Source organism: Panthera tigris, chromosome A1, assembly GCF_018350195.1.
Source record: "Panthera tigris isolate Pti1 chromosome A1, P.tigris_Pti1_mat1.1, whole genome shotgun sequence".
Lineage (NCBI taxonomy): Eukaryota > Metazoa > Chordata > Mammalia > Carnivora > Felidae > Panthera > Panthera tigris.
The window spans coordinates 93,847,869-93,863,224 of NC_056660.1; the positions used below are offsets into that span (position 1 = coordinate 93,847,869).

Consider the following 15,356-nt stretch of genomic DNA (forward strand, 5'->3'; position numbering starts at 1 on the left):
ATCCTGGTGGCAGATGTTGATAACAGGGAAGGCTAGGCAGGTGGGTGAAAGGGGGTTATGGGAAATCTCTGTAGCTCCCTTTCAATTTTGCCATGAACCTAAAACTGTGCTGAAACAATAAAGGTCTTCAAAAATTTATGCTACGTGAAATAAGCCAAGCACAAAAGGCCACATATTTGATAATTCCAATTATATGAAGAGTCTAGAATGGGAAAATCCATAGAGACATAAAATAGATTAGTGGTTGCTTAGGTCTTGCGGGGAATGAGGTAACTAAAGGGTTTGGGGTTTCTTTTGGGAATAATGAAAAAGTTCCAAAATGGACTGTGGTGATGGTTGCACATATCCGTGGATGAATGATAAGTTTTAAATTGGTGAACTATATGCTGTATGAATTGTGTCTAAATAAAGCTGTTAATAAAAACTATATGTCCCCTTGCTGATTTCATTGCAATAAAATGTAAAATAAGGTTACAATGTACATTCTCTTTTCTGTATGACTTAGGACTTGGTTACTCTTGAAGAAGACTAATTAAACTTTCAAAAATGTCTTGATGGTTTAATGGATCAGATAAGTTGATTCTTCCACAAAATATTTATGATCACAAAAATATAAACGTATGTGTCTGACTAAATTAAATTGTAATAAGTACTATCTTTTAAACGGATCATGTCTTGTAAACACCAGACAATACTGCAATTCATTTTGAATGATTTCATTTTCTGCAAACTTTTAAAGACCATCTGTTCAAATTTTAATATCAATAGCAATTCTATTACTCCACACTGTTTCAACTTGAGTATTCTTTCCAAGATCCTTAGGGCTTGGACGAATATTAAATTAACTTATGGATAAACTTCAGTTGTCTGAAGTCTTTGGTTATCTGGATACTTCTAAAGAGAGTAAAAGTTAGAAAGACAGAAATTACAAAAGCAGTATAAACAAGTAATAGGTATTTTGTCTTGGTAAAGGTGTGAATTATGATGACAAATGTGATATCGTACATTCACAGTCTTATATAAATCAGTGACACAGTTAATATGTCTGAATGCCAAAATTTAAGCTTTAAAATCCTCATCTCATTTATATGGATTTGTGTATGTTTAAACCCACTTGGAGAGTTATATTAGAAATGGGAAAACCGGGAATCTTGTGAATAATTAAGACGAAAATAGAATTAAGTGACGGGGAAATGGTCCTTGAATATTCAGTCTGTTCTCTAAAAAAAAAAAAAAAAAAAAAAAGCAAAAAAATGCTATGTCTTATTTGGTGGCTTTTATGGAGAACAGACCTTCTTATCTCATAGACAGAGCACTTCCGGAGAGGCTCATAAATCTTCGTCGTTTCGTGCTGACTTCTTGGTTCACTTTTTGACTAAAATCTCTTATTTCTGAAAAAAAGGTTAAAATGTATCACTTGTTACTTACTGTTTGATTTACTCGTTCCTTCTGATTATTTGTGTGGCTAAAATTCCAGTAATTTTTTTGTCTTAAATACCTATAATGTATATACTAATGCTATACAATGTTTCTTTTTTTTTTTTTTTTTTTAAGTTTATTGTGAGAGAGAGCATGTGCGTGAGAGAGGGGCAGAGAGAGAATCCGCGCTGACAGTGCAGAGCCTGATATGGGGCTCGAACTCACAAACTGTGCGATCATGACCTAAGTGGAAATGAAGAGTCAGATGCTTGACCGACTGAGACACATAGGCGTTCCCTAAAATGTTTCTTGATAATTATTCTGGATATTGAATTTCTCAAATCTAGGCTCCAATTATTGCATAATGAAATGTTAAGGCATTATTTTGTCTAAGGGTGTTATTTTGTCTTTCGGGGCAAAGAGAACTACACTGTGCTAACTCACAGCATTCTGAGGTCCCGTATTCTGACTTTGGAATAGATATATGTCATTTATTTAAGGAACAAAGTGCTTTATTAAAAAAAAAAACAGGTCTTGGTCTGGTCCTGAATAAAGATGCTATTTTGTCTATTTTGGGGGTTTCTCAGGAGGCTTCTAGGACATGCCAAATATTTGTTCCAGGAATTTATAAAATGCATATTACTATAAATGATTAAGAATATGTGTTATATGTGAATATGTGGAGCGTGCACAGATATATTGGTAATTAGCTTTACATGACAGTGAGAGCCATCCTGTTGCCAATTTCACATTATGGGACAAAGAAATGCTCTCAAATAAAAAACACATTACCTCTATAGATTAATTATATGCAAGTAAAATATTATGGATGTAAATATATTCTTTTAAAAAAATGTTTACTGATTTATTTTGAGAGAGAGTGAGAGAGCGTGTGTGCAAGTGGGAGAGGGGCAGAGAGAGAGAATTTCAAGCAGGCTCCTTGCTGTTAGTGCAGAGCTGGATGTGGGGCTCGATCCCACCAACTGTGAGATCATGACCTGAGCTGAAACCAGGAACTGGATGCTTAACAGACTGAGCCACCCAGGGACCCTGAATGTAAATATATTTGTATTTTCAGGAGACCTGTAGTCATATATATTAAAAGAAATTCCACTTTTTTCATTCTAATGACTCTGGAGAATATTAATATATTCTATAATATTAATTAATAGTTGATAATACTAGCTATTGCCCGGAGCCATTCAGTTGTGTCATCAATAAATAGTTCCTGCTTTTCCGTTCTCATTGCCTAAAATCTCCTGCTACAAACCATGGATCAGAGATTCTAGGCAAAACTTCAAGAGATCTTCAGGAAAGAACTCTTGGCTATGTGAGTCCACAGGAAAAGAGTCATGGATCCAGACTTGCACAAAAAAGCTGGCTTCATTATTACAAAGATACACCTGTCAGACTTCACAAAGACTGACCTACAACTTCCATAACCATCAACCAGAAGCACTCAACCTCAAAGAAGTAGGCTCTTGAACTAAGATTACCACACAAGATTTAATCACCTAGGGCTAAAACAACCAATTTCATTATGATTGATATTTTATTTATAATAAGCACATTCAAATTTAGTTTTTTTCTTCTTAATAACACATTAATAGCCTTAGGAACCATTTCCTACAAATCCTATCACTAATGATTGGTGAGATGTTTTCCACTATCACTCTTTGAGCTAATATGAATAGGAACTCAATCAGTGAAATTTATTAAGTGTCTCTTTGCACATGATATTTTTCTTTTCCTTGCAAAAAATTTTTAATTTTATTTTTTGAGAGAAAGACACACACAGAGCACAAGCGGGGAGGTGGAAGAGAGAGAGGGATACACAGAATTTGAAGCAGGCTCCAGGCTCTGAGCTGTCAGCACAGAGTCTGATATGGGGCTTGAACCCATGAACCGTGAGATCATGACCTGAGCAGAAGTTGGACGCTTAACTGACTGAGCCACCCAGGTGCCCCTGTTCTGCTCGTTTAAACAAGGAAACTATGATTGTTAATTTTATGTGTAAAATTGGCTAAGCTATAGTACCCATTTATTCAAACAGTAATCTACGTGCTGCTGTGAAGATATTTTGAACATGTGATTACTATCTACAATCACTTGACTCTGAGTAAAGGAAATTATGCTTGATAGTATGATAGGCCTCATTTAATCAGTTGAAGACCTTAAGAGCAAAATCTGAGGTTTCCCAGGAAGAAGAAATTCTGCCTCAAGACTGCAGTATCAGCTCCTGTCTGAGTTACAAGCAGGTCTGGCTGCCCTACAAATTCTAGACTTGCCAGTCCCCCTAATCATGTGAGCCAATTTCTTAAAATGAATTTCTTTGTATCCATATCTATCTTCTTTCCATCCATCCATCCATCCATCCAACCATTCATCCAATCATCCATTCTATTGGTTTTATTTCTCTGGAAAACCCTGACTGATCCAAGAATGGATTTGTATAGAAGTTAGCTAAAATTAGAACTACTGTCCATGCCTGGAGAAAAGAGGTTTTCTCTACGGAAAGCTGACTAAAGCCATTTAAAAATCAAATCTATTAACTTGATCCCATAGGACCACCATGTTGTACAATAAGGACCCAAAGTGATAAGCCTACGCCAAGGCCTTTTTCAAAAAAAATAAATAAATAAATAAAGCTTTTTGTTCTTTAAATAAATTATATGTATATATTGGCTTCAAGGTCAGAATATGAGATCTCAAAACGCCTTGAGTTAGCACAGTGGAGCTCTCTTTGCCCCAAATGTTCAGCTTAATTGCCGACCAGACATCTTATCCAGTGAGAGATGAGGCTGTTTGATGTATCACCTGCCAAGGAGTGAACCTTATTTTCCATATCAGACCCCTCTTCCAATATTGAACGCTCCAGAGAAACAAGGATTCCAAAGTCAGCAAGACAGTATAGAAAAAATGCATTTGTTTTAAAAGCATAACCATATGGAGCGCCTGGGTGGCTCAGTTGGTTACGCAGCTGACTTCAGCTCAGGTCATGGTCTCACCGTCCGTGAGTTCGAGCTCCACATTGGGCTCTCTGCTGACAGCTCAGAGCCTGGAGCCTGCTTCGGATTCTGTGTTTCCCTCTCTCTTGGCCCCTCCCCCATTCACACTCTGTCTCTCTCTCTCTTTCTCAAAAATTACACATTAAAAAATTTAAAATCATAACTGTACATGACCACAATACAAGTTTGTCTTCTTTAGGAGACCACATTCATTTTTGCTGCAACCACCAACCCCCGTTAAAACGCTATTTCCTCTGTTCTCAGTGGAAGAAGTTTTTTCAAATTCATATTCATGTGTATTCAAAGCCTTCATATAAAAAAATATCTAGAAACCTTTTCTCACAACAGTGCTGTGCAGTTAGTTAATTCCACGAAATACACAAAAGAAAGGGAGCAATGGGAGTTTGAATGACTTACCCAGTTTCAAAGGATTTCTACCTCTCAGAGCTCCTCTCAGTACCCAGTAGAACAAGACTTCATTTCTAGCCTGTTGCTTTCTTTCTGTTGTTATTTGCATTTAACACACTTATGTTCAATGGGGCACCTGGGTGGGCTCTGTTGGTTGAGACTCCGACTTTGGCTCAGCTCGTTTTCTCACGGTTTGTGAGTTTGAGCCCCACGTGGGGCTCTCTGCTGTCAGCGCAGAGCCCGCTTTCCAGTCCTCTGTCTCCCTCTCTCTTCCCCTTGCTCCTTCTCTCTCTCAAAAATAAACAGACATAAAAAAATACAAATGTTCAAGCAGTGAAGAAAAGTTTAGAAGACAATTAGCATGTTCATTTGTAATGTGCTTCCCATCGAGTCATTTCCATATCTGTATAAGCATTCTTTTAAGTTTATTTATTCATTTTGAGAGAGATAGAAACAGCACCAGTGGGGGACAGGCAGAGAGAGGGAGAGAGAGAGAATCTGTTGGTGCAGAGCCCAATGTGGGTCTGGAACTCACAAATTGTGAGATCATGACCTGAGCCGAAACCAAGAGTCAGACGCTTAACCGACTGAGCCACCCAGGTGCCCCAATCTGTATGAACATTTTGAAACAAAATCAGAGAAATGGCTTCTCTGCTTTACCATTCCCTAGGTTTTGATGCCTTGAACATCAACCACAGAAGTTTCTCTATTTAGAACATACTTTATCCTTTCCAAGGTATACAAATGCTACATTAAACATTCTACATCCTATCATAAGAAAAAAATCACTAAATCAAATACATGAATAAAAGCATGAATAAAAGCAAGTTGCCAACAATATTTATGTTAGTATATAATGGATATGTTGGTATGTGTATTTTTTTTTAAGTAGGAAAAAATCTGGAAGAATACAGAAGAGTTATCAGTGGTTATCTCAAAGGAAGGTGCTAAAATTAAGGTTAAGGGTAAAAGAGAATTTCTTTTTCAATTCTACATCAAAAACAGTCGGGAGATAACTAATTAATACTCTTCAAAAGAGTCAAGGTCGCATGAAGGGTAAGGAAAGACCAAAATACTGTTCCAGATTGAGGGAGAGATAGGAGCAGTGGTAACTGAAGATAACATGGTATTCTAGATTGAATCCTGAAACAGAAAAGACTTTAGTACAGTCTGTAGTTTAATTAATAGTGTTGCAGTAAGGTTTATTTCTTAGTCGTGATTGAGTGCATCATGGTTATGTAAGATGTTTGAAGCCAGATGAAGGATAGAGGGGAATTCTCTGCAATTCTTATGTAAATACAAACTTATTTCAAATTAAAGACTTTCGTTCAAAAGGGAAAAGGGAGAGGGGGGCCTGGGTGGCTCTGTCAGTTAGCCTCCAGCTTTGGCTCAGGTCATGATCTCACTGTTCGTGAGTTCGATCCCAGTGTCAGGCTCTGTGCTGCCAGCCTGCTTTGGATTCTGTGTGTGTGTCTCTCTCTCTGCCCCTCCCCTGCTCACAGTCTGTCTCTCTCTCTTTCAAAAATAAATAAACACTTAAAAAAGTGTCTTCTTTAAGGGAAAAGGGGGAGCTCGTAAAAAACCACACCTTCCGAATCCCACCTCATACTTAATGAATCAGATCAAGCATGGAAGTCTGCACATTGAATATGCTCCTGGGTAATCGTGTTGCATGCCAGAGTTTTGAGAACCCCTGTTCCGTGTATTTTGAAAATTGTTTTAAACACTGAGAACCACATTTGAAAAAAAAACTCACAAGAACGTATTTATGCATTACTTGTACAACTAACAAGAATAGTAGAACAACGTAAGTGAGTGGTTCTCAATCTTGGCTGTAAGAGTCACCTGAGGAGGGGGCGCCTGGCTGGCTCAGTTGGTCAAGCGTGTGACTGATGATCTTGAGATCATGAGTTCAAGCCCCATATGAAGTGTGGAGCCTACTTAAAAAAAAAACAAGGCCAAGAATCACCTGAGGGGTTTAAAAACAACAACAACACCCTAATGAACAGGGCACACCCCAAATCAATCATGTCAGAATCTCTGGGATGGGACCCAGGCATGAGTAGTGTTAAACGTTCTCCAGGTGATTCTTTTTTATGTTTATGTATTCATTTTTGAGAGAGAAAGAGAGAGAGAGGAAGAGCGTGGAAAGGGGACGGGCAGAGAGAGAGGGACACGGAGAATCCCAAGCAGGCTTTGTTCTGTCAATCAATGCAGAGCTCGAGGTGGGGCGCAATCTCAAGACTGTGTGATCATGACCTGAGAAGCTGCAACCAAGAGTCAGAGGCTTAATGACTAAGCCACCCAGGCGCCCCTCCCTAGGAGATTCTAATATGAAGTCAAGAGTAATAACCACTGACTTAAACATTCAAATCCAAACAAAGGACAAAGGCAAGAAGAAAATTTAGCCCACATAGTTGGCAGAACTTATCTTAAAGAAATGGGAGATACTTTTTTTTTTTTTTACTTCTTACTGCACTTAAAAAAAAAAAAAAAAAAAAAACTTCCCCAATTCTCAGTTTCTTGTGCATTACTTTATATTCAGAAAAAGATTATTTTTTAAAAAAATGATTCCTTGTTCATAACAAAAAGAAAGTTCTCTCAGTTTCCATAAAGGCTTCCATTCTGTTGAGGCCAAGGACAAAGCACTAACGAGTCTTCTAAAGATTGGTTGGTGGAGGCATCTGCTCTGTAATTCTAGAAGGACAAAATTGCCCAACCCACCTATTTACACGACTGCAGCAGAAATACTCAGGAATTAACTTAATCCAACACTACATCTGTCCCAGCCGGGTGACTGGACCAAGAGTTGGCATCTGACTCAAGGTAGCTTTAAGAAAACCTCCCTGGGATTTTTGGCATATGAGAGAAAATATAGCTAATCTCTCTTTGGGAGCCTGAACCATCAGATATTAAACTTGCTGAAATAAATTGAGTACTTTGCTTTTTGCCAGTTACTGCTAAGTACAATAATACATCCATGTTCCCTTTGGCGTATGAAGATCAGAGAATTATGAAGTATGTATCCCATAAATTCATTGTCAACAGAGATTCCCTTCTGGGCAAGAGAGTAGAAGTGGAGGCTGAGGAGAATAAATTTCTTTCTTTTTTTTTCTTATTTTGTATATGTATTTCAATGTTTTTTAGAAAATTTTCAAAGACATCGGATCAGTTTGCTGCTGAAATAATTAAAACTCCATGAGGGTCAGTGACTTTGATCATTATACTTCCTGGAATTCTATTGGAAGCTTTGAAATGTTGCCCACAAAAAGACAACGGCCTTCATTTGTTACAGAAATCCTTTTCTTGAAATCATTACAATTTAGAGTTGATGAAAAGAAGCTCAGAGGGAGAAGAGACATTAAAGTTGGGGTGCTTTACATCTGGCTGGCTCTGCTGGAAGAGCATGTGACCTTGATCTCAGGGTCGTGAGTTCAAGGTTCACACTGGGTATAGAGATTACTAAAAAAATAAGAAAGAAAGAAAGAAAGAAAGAAAGAAAGAAAGAAAGAAAGAAAGAAAGAAAGAAAGAGAGGGAAGGGAAGGGAAGGGAAGGGAAGGGAAGGGAAGGGAAGGGAAGGGAAGGGAAGGGAAGGGAAAGGAAGATGCTTTAGGGAGATTTTCTCATTCTGTGGTCCAATGACTCCCAAGGATATATACAGACAGAATTCACGGAGTCCATAAACCTGGACGGGAATAACTGTCCCTTTATTTTCACTAACACCTATCTGAAATTAGAATCTCCTTCAGTTAAGAGTGTAGACAGCAAACCACAGTACTAGACAAGAGAGTCTGTATCTCCAGTGGGAATCACAGATCTATTCATACCCATTACACTTGTTGCAGTATCTCAAAATACTATTACTGTCCATCGCTACTTCAAAATTAGAGTAGGTCATGGGCCTGCTAGACTGTAATTAATAAGTTAATAAAGAAGCATGTATTATCATATTACAAATTTGACTTAATATTTGAGTATCTATTTATTAGTAATTGTTTTTATTTGTAGCTTTCTGGGTGGTGTTTTTAATGCATTTAAAACATTATTCTTGTTTGTTTGTTTGTTTGTTTGTTTGACTATAGCTGACACACGATGTGACATGAGTTTCAGGTGTACAACATTGCAGCTGGACGTTATGCTGTGCTCACAAGTGTAGCCACCACCTGTCACCATTCAACGTTATTACAATACCATTGACCATATTCCCTGTGCTGCGCCTTTAATTCCCATGACTTATTCATTCCATAACTGGAAGCCTGTATCTCATGCTCCCCTTCACTTATTTTGCCCATTCCCTGACCTCCCGTCCCCCCGTCTCTCCTTCCCTCTGGAAACCATCAGTTTATTCTCTGAATGCATGGGTCTATTTCTCCTTTTCATTTGTTTGTTACAACAGTATTCTTAAAAGGGGTGTGTAGGCATCACCAGATGTCCAGAGAGGTTCATGGCACAAAATAAGCTAAGAAGCCCTGCCTTAGAGCAAAACGAAACTAAACAATCATTTAACAAATAAAAGCAATAACGGTCTTTTAGTCTCACTAAAAGAAAAGAGATGCACATCAAACAAATCTTTTTCATTTTGCAGAGACCTGGAACAAAGGAAAGAATTTTACCACAGTCATCTGGAGATACACCATCTTCATAAAGCTCTGGAAAGATCTCTGGTTTAGAAAGGGGACCTAAGGGAAAACCAATTTCAACAACAAGGCTGGTATTTTTCCTTTTAATCCAGCAAGCACTATTGGACAAATTTTTGATTTATGATGCTTCTGTTCTTTCAAACCATGGAGAGGATGCTTTGCAATTCCAGTTGGATTTTTCCAAACAAAGGACTCAAACCCCATCTTATCTTTCTGAATCTTAAAAAGGGGAACCAGGATCCACACGGCCAAAGTGATGTGACAGGTACAAGTACTCAGTTTGGGAGTTCAAGCAAGATCATTGCCTGGAATCACCGTGTTGAGGTTTATGGCCACGTCACAGCTCGCATGAAAGATCTGTAGAGGGACAATGTTAGAGGACCCAGTAGTAAGTCATTAGCACCTGTATGTCAGTACATCTCTTTGGCTTGAAAGAGTTCATGGAAGGATGGCAGCGAGGGAAATCAAGGACAACAGAATTTGGGGAGAGGATATTGGAGGAGGCAGGTGGGGAGAAGCGGCAATATCATGTGATGCCCTCAGTGTCCCCAGAGCACATTGTGCAATCGCTTTGCCTGCCCCTCGAGTAGGACACATGGTCTGTTCTTATGCTGAGTTGCACAATGAGAGATTGCAACACTTTGTTTTTACCTTCTCCAGGAGGACGCTGTGTATGATGGCAAGAGCCCCAGGCCCCACCAAAGACTCTCAGAGTGTGCCCTGTAGACAGAAAGCACCATCTGGGAAACTTAGAAATTCAGATTCTCAGACCCAAACCTAGATCTACCGAATTGGACTCTCTGGGCTGGGGGCCCAGACGTCTGTATATTAATAAGGCTTCCAGGTGATTTTTAGACACACCAAGCTTTGGGAAGTCCTGCCCTAGGCAAGAAGATGCCGCTGCATCACCTGGAAGCAGCAGTGTGATGTGGGTGTTTATTAAGTGGCCGCAGCTCTACAAGGCCATGTTCTCACTGGACACCAAACCCATGTTCTCACTGGACACAGGCCAAGGGGGGAAAATCCATTCGTTTTTCTTGAGCTGGCCCATACTACATTCATGCCAATGAGTTTGCAAAACACGACACACCCCCACTGTGACTAACTGTTTTGAAACTGTGGGCAGGAGGAAAGGTTGAGCAGTTCAGAGAATTAAGGCAGAACAAGTTGTTTGCAAAGTCTGAAACCTTTTTCTGCTCATTCGACTAGCTTCCTATAATATGTTGAGAGTCGGGACTGGCTATCCTCATGCTTTTATGACCAGCAACTGGCTCAGGGCCTCGTTGGCTAAAGCTGCTCAGTGATTGCTTGAAAAATGAATAAGTGAGTGAATGAATGAATAAATGGAATTAAATGGACTTTTTGTCTTTACCTTTGTGCGTTAGTGTTATATTGCCCCCAAAACAAATTACCACTAATTTAGTGGCTCAAACAACAAAATGCATTATCTTACATTTCTCCATGTCAGAAGCCCAGCATGGGCCTCACTGGGCTGAAATCAAGGTGTCAATAGGACCACATTTCTTTCTGGAGGCTCCAGGGGACAATTCGTTCCCTGGATCCTGCGGGTTGTTGGCAGAATTCAGTTCTTTCTGGTTGTGGGACCATGCCCCCGTTTCCTGGCTGGCTGGCTGGCTGTCAGTTGAGGCCTCACCGAGGTTCTAGACGCAGCCTGGATTCCTTGGCTCATGGCTTCCTTCCTCCAGCTTCAAGCCAGCAATAGGGGGTCGAGTGCCTCTCAGGCACTGAATCTCTCCTCCTTATTCCACCACATCCTTCTGACTGACTCTTCTGCCTTCTTCTTCCGCTTTTAAGAACTTATATGGGTAGATGGGTATTACTCAGATAAACTAGGATAATTTCCCCATATCAAGGCTTATACTCTTCATCACATCTGCAAAATTCCTTCTCCCATGTCAGGTAACATACTTTCGAATTCTAGAAATTAGGACATGTGCAGTTTTGGTGGACCATTATTCTGCCTACCACACTTTATTGGAAAACATATATTAAATGCATCTGGGGGTGCCTGGCTGGCCCAGTCGATAGAGCATCCAACTCTTGATCTCAGCGTCATGAGTTCAAGCCCCATGTTGGTTGTGGAACTTACTTTAAAAAAAGGGGGGGGGCATTTGAATCCCAGGAATTTGATGGGGAACAAGTATGATGTTCTTGCAGCATGCATTAGCACAAAGTGTAAACACCTAGAATTGGCCTTTTGTGAGATGAGGAGTTTAGAGAAATATGTAGCTCTCCATCAACACCATTTTTAACCACTCACTCCTGCACCCTCTCCCCTCCCCCTTCCATACAGTGTCAGACAGCGCCTGAGTTCTTAATCCTTCCTCCTCTCTCCTTTTCCTGAGTCCCAATCAAAACACAGCAGGAATAGTTAATGATTACTGACTGCTTTACTTGTATGCCGAGTATTTTCACAGAAACCATCTCATTGAATTATATGATCTCGATTAAGTGATTGTATTCTCATTTTACAAGAAGAGGAGGCTTAGAAAGTTTACCTTATTCAAGATAGTAGTAGAGCTTAGATTCTAGCACAAGCCCTTCTTTTTAATCGTGACAGACACTACCTCCTTGTGACATCCCATTTTCACATGTCATCCACTGCAAGAAATAAACAGCGAAGCTCATTCAAATTCAAATATTCATTTAGCAAAGCTATTTTTTCACTAGCTGATATACAAAGAAGTCTGTAAAAGTCAGGGTTCTCCAGAAAAACAGAACCTATAGGAGACAGATAGATAGAGGTAAAGAGAGAGAATTCATTATAGGAATGAGCTCGTGCAATTACGGTGTACAAGATGCACGATATGCAATCTGCAAACCGGAGAACCAGGAATACCAGTGGTGTCATTCAGTCCAAATCAAAGGCCTGAGATTCAGGGGGACTGATGACACAAACCCCAGACAGAGTCTGAAGGCCTGCGCTCTGGAAGAACCAGGAGTGCCGATATGTGAGGGCAGCAGAAGATGAATGAATGTCCCAGCTCAAGCAAAACGAGCAAGTTTGCCCCTCGCCCACCATTTTGTTCTATCCAGTCCCTCAGTGGATTGCATGAGGCCTGCCCACACTGTTGAAGGCTCTCTTTACGCAGTCTTCCAACGCAAATGTGACTCTCTTCCCGAAACACCCTCACAGACACACCCAGATATAATGTTTCACCATCTGGGCATGCCTTAGCCCAGTCAAGTTGGGACTTTCATAGCAATTTCTCAAGCTGTAAAAACCCCAGTGGTAAAAATCCAGGCATCTTGTGATAGACCAGGAGAGGAAATCAAAATATCTGGTTTTCCTCAGTATGCAAACATTTATAAATCCTGGCAGAGTCAGAGTTTAGGAGAAAAGCACCAGACAATTCTTCTCCATCCTTTCTATGCCAGAAAGACAAAGTGCTAGTTGTACAGAGTTGTTAGGGAAAGGTCTCAAGAAACTGATGATTGCTATAGACCCAATACTGGTACAAAGTCCCTCACTTTGAGATTGCAATTCTATCCTTACCAGAATTGTATCCAAATTGGTCAAAATGCTCCCTCAAGGTGGGAGCCCACAAATAGGAATGAGAACCTATTGGGTAATGAGTTGTTTTGCCCCTATTTTGAATATTTAACCATTCCTGTCTAGTTCCTTTTTAAAAATTTTTTTAAATGTTTTATTTATTTTTGAGAGAGAGAGAGAGAGAACAAGTGGGGGAGGGGCAGAGAGAGAGAGACAGAATCCACAAAGCAGGCTCCAGGCTCTGAGCTGTCAGCACAGAGCCCGATGTGAGGCTCGAACCTGTGAACCACAAGATCATGACTTGAGCTGAAGCTGGACGCTTAACCGACTGAGCCACCCAGGCACCCTCCTCTTTTTTTTTAAATGTTTTATTTATTTTTGAAAGAGAGCATTCGTGTCTAGTTCCATTAATTCAGTGACTCCTTATTCGTAAACATAGACTATTTTGCTGTTCGCAGACACCATGCTAGGAACAGAGGTAAAAGGAAGGAATACAAAGTTCAACCACAGATTGAGACACGCTCACCAGCCACTGATCTCATAAGGATACAGTCTCATTTTTATTCTTATCCTGGATGCTACCTCGATCAAGAAACCCCCAAGGAAACATGGATTTATTTCTGAATATCTTGTTTGTTTGGAGGCCAAGTCTTGTCCCTGAGGTTCATTTTTTACAACTGTCCCATATGGGACAGGGAAGCTCACTCTGCCTTTGCTTCATCATGTTTTATTCAGGAAAAGGAACTATGTTCCCGGAGAAGAGGGAACAGACTAGTCTCAGCACTCTGCTCCTGCCTGCCACCAAAGACTGTTGACCCTTAGATTCCCCACTAGTTTTCCTAAAAGACGAGCAGGGATATCTAACTTTCCTGATACTTAAGACTTTTATTGAAGCCATAAATAACTACTTATTGTACCATGTGTTTACCATGTATATAATTTGCCAGGAGCAATAATCCCATAGCTGTGGTGAGTGTTTGCAGTTTAAAAAAATTACTTTTTTTGCATTAGCAGCACTGACCCTGTGAAAAATAATATAGATGGGCTTTTCTTCATCCATCTCTTCTCTTTCAGCACTGACTGACCTCTAAGAGACCAAGAGGACATAGGATGCTGTTGGATGCATTTTTTATAACTCCCAACTCCAAACTCCACCTGTTCTAGAATGTGTTTTTCCAGGATGCATTATGTGCTTCTGGAATTAGTATTGCTAATTTCAAGCCCCTGCTTCATAACACTTCCTGTCCTGTTTGCCTCTCTGTTCAGAACTTAGCTTACTAACTCGATAGATAAGGAGCCAGCTAATGGGCAAGGTCATGTCTTATTTATATCTGTATTCCTCGTGTCTAGGTTACTGCCTGGCTATACTAATAAACAATGCTGAAAACTACATCAATGATAATAGCATCATCATAATAACGTACAGTTATATAGTGTTTACAGGGGTGCTAAGCAATTATTTACGCGATTTATAGAAACTAATTCATTTCCTCTCATGACAACTATATGAGACTGGCACTATTATCACACTCATTTTACAGATGAGTAAATTAAATCTGTGTGTTGAACTCATGGGGCAGCTGGGTAGCTCAGTTGGTTAAGTGTGGGACTTCAGCTCAGGTCATTATCTCGTGCTTTGTGGGTTCGAGCCCCGAGTCAGGCTCTCTGCTGGATTCTGTGTCTCCCTCTGTCTCTCTCTGTCCCTCCCCGACTCGCACTCTGTCTCTCTCTCCCTCAAAATAATAAATAAAAAATTTTTAAAATATTTTTAAAAATCTGTGTGTTGAACTCGTGAATGAAAGAAGGGAAAGTTATCACATCCTTGAGACAAACCCTCCAACAGTGGGAATATGGAGTCTAGAAAGTACTTGAGAGTGAGGGGATGGGAGAGTACATGTCTTCAATCCCTGCAGTGACATAGTGCTCAAACAGTTTTCCAGGGATTTCCCTTTATCCATGGTCTTGCTGCAGACAACTCTGCTCCATCATTTTTCTGATTTTAAGGAGGTCCAGGGGCCATGGAGGTTGTAAATGCATTAGCTCAGGGAAGTGTTGTGGAGAGCTTACAACCAGCAATCCAAGGACCCAAAGGGAAGCCACCCTAGCCAGCTCTCAGGGTCGGTGGGGCAGTGCTAGGCCAGCTTACTCCACTTGTCCACAGGGCCTCTGTATTAGTCCGCTCTGCTACTTAACAAATTACCACAAATTAGCGGCTTAAAACACACCCATGTATTACCTCATGGTTTTGGGGAGTCAGGAGCCTAGGAATGGCTTATCTGGATCTCACAAGACTAGAGTCAGAGCGTCGGGCAGCCTGCGTTCTCATCTGGAGGCCCGACAGGGGAAGACTCCGCCTGCCTACTCAC

At 40.2% G+C, this 15,356-nt stretch overlaps 1 long non-coding RNA gene across 3 annotated transcripts in view; it reads right to left on the reverse strand.

Annotated features, from left to right (window-relative positions):
- Positions 1-619: 619 nt before the first annotated feature.
- The window catches only part of LOC122237448, an 80,048-nt gene continuing 65,311 nt past the window's right edge, over positions 620-15,356 (reverse strand). For 2 of the 3 annotated variants that reach the window (XR_006216061.1, XR_006216047.1), the window contains one exon: positions 1,262-1,391. This is a non-coding gene — a long non-coding RNA (uncharacterized LOC122237448). Of the gene's footprint in view, positions 895-1,261; positions 1,392-15,356 lie in introns of those variants that run through there. The other variant, XR_006216055.1, reaches the window with a different exon arrangement.